Here is a 6,020-nt window from a genome sequence, read left to right as displayed (position 1 = left end):
TGCCGTCGGTGCACTCGAACGTGATGTACCGGTGGTCGCTCATGTTCTCCACGTGGGANGAACGAGCGAACGAGGAGCTCATTAGGTGCTGGCGCTAGTAAAAATTGTAGAATTTTCCTTTTAGCCTCATTGGAATTCTTTTATGTAATAAGACACCAGACGCTTCTCTCTACTTCAACCACCCGCACTTTATCCTGTGTCTTACATTCTCGTCAATACAACTATTCTTTTGCACTACTGCCGTCTTAGTATTTTTAAACAATTCGTTATGAATCTAAACGCTGACATTGCACTTGATTCAAACTTATCTCATCAGACGATGTGACAGAATCAACGCATTGTGGTTTACAGGTTGGAAGTCAGGAATTTTGTACTCCACAAAACACACTGGAAAACTTGACCAAGAAATCTACAGAACAAATGAATATTAACATCAATGATAACGTAGAAAATAAAAAGACAGTTAAAAGTTTTTATGAAACGTCCCATTATTACAACTGATACGGAGCTAAATGAATCTGTGCCTTCTAAAAAATCATTACACACACAAGATCTGTTAATTCGAAACACGACTGATATGAGTAAGTATTAATTATCAAAATTATCGTATTCACCCATTTTAAAAATGTATGTCACTCATATTCAAATTTTATAGTAAATAAAATCAATTATAAAAGGTTTTGTAAAACATAAATTTTTAAGTTATTGGAAAAAGTCACTACAATAAATTTCATTATGAATAATAAAATATTTTATGCTTATTAAATACATGATTTAAGTAACAAATTAAATCTAATGGCTTCATAAGTTACAATTATGAAGGCATCATGGCTTTAAACAAAAAATGTTCTTTTTAAACATTTGATTTCTCATAATTGTTGACAATTTAAATACGACAGTTTATCTTGTACAATTGCATTGGTTATCGTAATTTGCCACTCGGGTTTTGTTGGGACTTACGATTTAGTGGTTTCACGCAAGAGATATAAGCAAGAAAAGAAGAAGAAGACAAGATTTCGTATAAAACTACTTTTAGAACACTTCCCATTAGTTATTTTCCTGTATATCGCATTTAATAGTCATCTATAAAGTACATACATTTTTTAATACTTAACTATATGAATTACACTTCATTATCGTTATTAAAGTAACTGTGAGAATTAAAAAACTAGCGAGACGGCAAAAATAGCGTTGACTAATATATATATATATATGTATGTTAACGACTGCATTTAATAATTATTATAACATAAACACTTTTTAAGTGTCTTTTTATCACCACTTAAATTAATGTTTTAGTACAGTGATTTTCTCATAAAAAACTAATACACAGTTCTGATCTCTTATAATCAAATTACAATATTGTGTATATATTCAGTATAGTTAAAGAAATTAAAAAACGTTTGACTCTTTAAATTAGGCCATTTCCCTTATTATAAATTAAGATCATCCTTTCCAAAATAAATTAAATTATTTTTAAAATCCTATTTACTCCATTAAAACTTTTTTATTATACTTAAAAATTAATTATTCTAATTTAAGGGGTTATAAAGGATAGATCAGAGCAAAATTGTACATTGAAAATTAGATGGTAGTCTTATGGAAGGAGAGCTTACGACCCCTGATGAAAAATGCCGACACAGCAATTGTGTCCTAGTCAGTACAAAAACAAATTTTTTAGTTTTGGATAATAAAAAAATGTGTCATTTGTAATCCCATCACAACAAAACCCTTATTTACGACTGTTCTGTTTAATTTTCATATTTTAAATAAATAAGTATTTAAAATGCGAAAATTTTACTTAAAAACGACAATTTCGTTTCAAAATATGTTTTGGGAAAACAAAAATTCTAAAGGACCAAGGTGGTTACAGAGAGATGATTTAATTATTATGTTAAATTAAACATGACATAGTTATCAATATTTCTACATGGGTAATTTTCAATTTTTATATAATAGGACCCAAAGTTTTGTTATATCTCTATTAAAAAATGATTTATCAAAATTCGTCCATGTTAAGATGTAAATAATAATGTCATGTTTATTTTAACTTATTAATCATTTTTCTGCGACCTTTAGTCCTACAGACTTTTTGCCCTCCTGAGAAATTTTTTTCACTACTTTTTAAATTATTGATGTCGTTCTGTGGCGCACCTAACTAACTTCGTAACGCACATGTGACCGTCGACGGCTGTTTCGAAAACAGGTTTTGGCGACATTAGGAAATTGTTATCAGTCGTGTGCAGTTATGAAAAAAACAACAATTGTATACTGCATGGAATAATATTTTCTTATTTGTTAATTCTTGTTATTTTCCTGTACGGCTTACTGTAATCGTATATTACTTTTTTTTTTCATGAAAAATCGAATTCCTTTGTATTTAGAAAAAAATCACAATTCATTTTATATTGAACGATGATTTTAAATTTTACAACACTTTCAACTTCATTGAGATAATGCTAAAATAAATCAAAGATTTATTTGATTTTACGTTTATCCATGTAAATAATTTATAATCTTTCAATGATTTTATCGCACTTAGAAAAAAATTTAAATACCTTTTCAGTTTCGCATCGTAACTAAAGATAAATTTTGTAGTGTTTATTATTTTATTCGACAATACATTTAATTAGTCAAATAATGCTATTATTGTTGTGTTTAGACTAATTAAAATTAAAAATTTGTCCAACATTTCTATTTTCAATGTTTAAAAGGTCACTTATTCATACAAACATTAAATTTAATATTTAAAAGTATTTTGGAAAACATCTTTAATGTTAAATTATAGTTTGTGTAATATACTTAATTAAAAAAAAAAAAACTATGGACATATCTTCTATGTGCAAATTGGCGTCAAAGTTTCATTAACCTCGTAAAAGTTTTATAAATAATTTTACTAAACTTTTTAGGCAGAGTTTTTTTAAAAAATGTCAACAATGAGTGATGTTAATTATTGTCAGAGTTATTTTTGGTCCTAATTAAGTTAGGTCACGACTCAATTACAACTATATTTTCATATGTGTAATGTATATTGTAGTCCCTTAAATATATATTTATTTAAGGCTAACACTAGTAAATTTCATTGGAGGGGGAGAGATCAGTACCAAATTTTCCAGTAAACACAATAATGTAGGCTGCAAATTATCATATGCAAAAAACAATTTTAGTATTTTATTTTAGCTTTGATGCGAAGCTAAATAAGTAATGGTTTTACTATGGTGTGTTTTTTTTATGTTTGTTCAAAAATTTTCATCAAATTCTCAGCTCACGCAGAATTGATTTTGTTGCTCTATATATCAAAAAAACTCAATTTTAATTTAGTTGAACTAATCGTCGCTGAAAATTAAAATAAAAACCCCTTGATTTTAAAAATGTATAAAAATACAACATTACACAACCATAAAATTAGATATTTTCAATTTATTTTTTCTGTATTTTAAAACTGCTTTAAGTTTTTTCTAAAAACACTGTTCCTAATGAAATTTTAATAGAGTATACTAGAGAGCTATCTTTTAATATACTTTTATGATCCAATCGAATATCTAGTGAAAAACCTAAATACAGGAAAGAGACCATTCACGCATACACAAAAAAAATTTTAACTCAATTTTTAAATATGTTCCGCGTATCGATAACTACACTAAATTAAATTATTTTTAACGTCAGATATTATTTAAAAAAGGTACGACGATTTGTCTACTATGCGAAAATGTTGAAAAGCTAATTTTCAAAAAGATTTAAACGACAATGATTTTTAATTTTATCAAGACGTTATGTTATATTATTTTTACTTAAATAAATATTTTCTATACAAAATATTTTTGATGTTTCACAACTACTAAACTTTTGGTGACGGCTCACATTTTAATTATTCAAGTAATTATTATAAAAAAAAAAAGTCAAATTATTCAAAATACCTACTGAAAATTTTATGATTTATAATGTTAAATAACTCATAAAACTTAATTTCTATCGGTGTTCAAAACGGCAACAGCAAACAGCTTATTTTTTTAAATAACTTTGAATTATAAAGAGCTTCTTAGACTAAACTCTGATTATCACGTGATAGCCGTAAATTCACACGAATTTTTACTTCGAACTATTGATTACAATAAAATAGAATGTTAGCTTCGATTAGAAGCAAAAAATATATTAATTTTAATATAATGAATTCGTGGCGACAATTTTTTTTATAATTACCTAAGGTATTTCTCTTTGTTTTCTTGTTATTATTAGATAATTTTTATTTTATAAGCTAGTTAAATTTGTATATAGGAGTTTAAAATAATAAATTTTGTACCCTAGTAAGATTTAAGAATTAAATTTAAAAAAAAACTTAATATTTAATAAATAAAGAAATATATAAAATTAAAAATATCAAAAAAAATTATCTCAATATAATTATTATTTAAGAGAAACCAGTAGCTAATATTAAAAGAATCACATTATACGTAACATAACAACTTAATAACTATTTATAATTTCTCGGTATAATTTACAATATTATAATATCAGTCTAAATAAAAATCGGTCAAAAGAATTTTTATAATATTAATTTTATTATACATTTATGTAATTTAGTCTAACATTTTTGATATTTTATAAGTTAAATGACATCAAAATATTTTATTTTGAAATATAAATATGAGATTCTCCAACTACTCTAAATTCTAAATGTTATCTGAACACCCCCCCCCTTACAAAATTTCTTAAAACGCCATTACATTAATTAATATCATTAAATATTTGATTTTATTAGAATACTTAAATAACTTAATTAGTTAATGTTGAGCAAATTAAAGGTATACATATTTATAGTTTCATTTACTGTATTGTTAATTTTCTCACTTATGAAATTGAAATAACTTTTTTCATCTTGCTCATTAAATTCAGAATTTAAACTTTTTTTATTGGGTAAACATATATTAATTGAACAAAATTTTGATGCCGTTGAAGAAATATAACGAAATAATTTTTTTAACAGTTGAATGATTTCGTCCGGGTTATCATAATTTGGGTGAAATGTGTCGTTAAATGTCTCGTGAATTTTATTAAGTTGATGAACTAATGTTAAGCTGATGTAATATCCTGTGTCCATATCGTGAAGTATTGCCAGGACAATCATCATTTTATCTAATAGGAATTTAAAACGACTAATTGATTTTTCAATTAATTGTATTACATTGAGCTTTTCTATTATATCAATCGTGGTCAACGGTTGTTTATTTGGCATCATAAACATATTAATAAAATCAGATACTAGTAACCTTATTAAAGTTAAGATCACTTTTATTTTTTCTATGTACTTACATTTGACCATTTTGATAACTAACTCTAATATATGTCCGTAGTTAGCTTTAATGGCTGATTGATAATTACATTGTGTAGAGTTGCCTGCCATTTCGTTTTTATTATTGACCGTATTTTCAATACTAAAAAGATATTTAAATAAATGGACTACTGAATAATTACTATCTTTGAAATCATATAATAATCTAATATTGATGTTAGAAAATGTTTTCCATGAATCAGTAAACGATAATATATCATTGAGTTTTACGATAAGTTCTTGTGTATTTATTGACTTCTTTGATTCTCCCAAACAACTATTTTCCCGAAAATATAATAATATTGAAAGTAATCTATGTAAAATTTTTGAATAATCCATTTATGAATACACGATTTTATTAGAGTACAGTATTTCCTAATGCGTATTAGATTTAAACATATATGAAAACTAAAAAAAATTCACTAATAAAGATTTTATATTAGTTGGTCGTTATAAATACTTTATATTTGGCGATAAATATATAAGAGTAAATAAGTTTTAATTATGAATTATTGTTTTTTTTTATTTCCAACAATCTAAAAATGAATAATTTGTAGTTAACTTATATTGACTTTTTATTCATTTTAGCGCTGTAATATTGTAACATAACTTTTGTTCCTATAATACTCTAATAAATCAAAAGTATAGGCGAAGGTCCGAAAATTTTTACAACTCGCCCACGAACGTTTTG

This window comes from Daktulosphaira vitifoliae, unplaced genomic scaffold (genome assembly GCF_025091365.1).
Source record: "Daktulosphaira vitifoliae isolate Bord-2020 unplaced genomic scaffold, ASM2509136v1 Scaffold_5, whole genome shotgun sequence".
Taxonomy (NCBI): Eukaryota; Metazoa; Arthropoda; class Insecta; order Hemiptera; family Phylloxeridae; genus Daktulosphaira; species Daktulosphaira vitifoliae.
The sequence above is the reverse complement of the archived record's forward strand: the minus strand, read 5'-3'. Positions refer to the sequence as shown.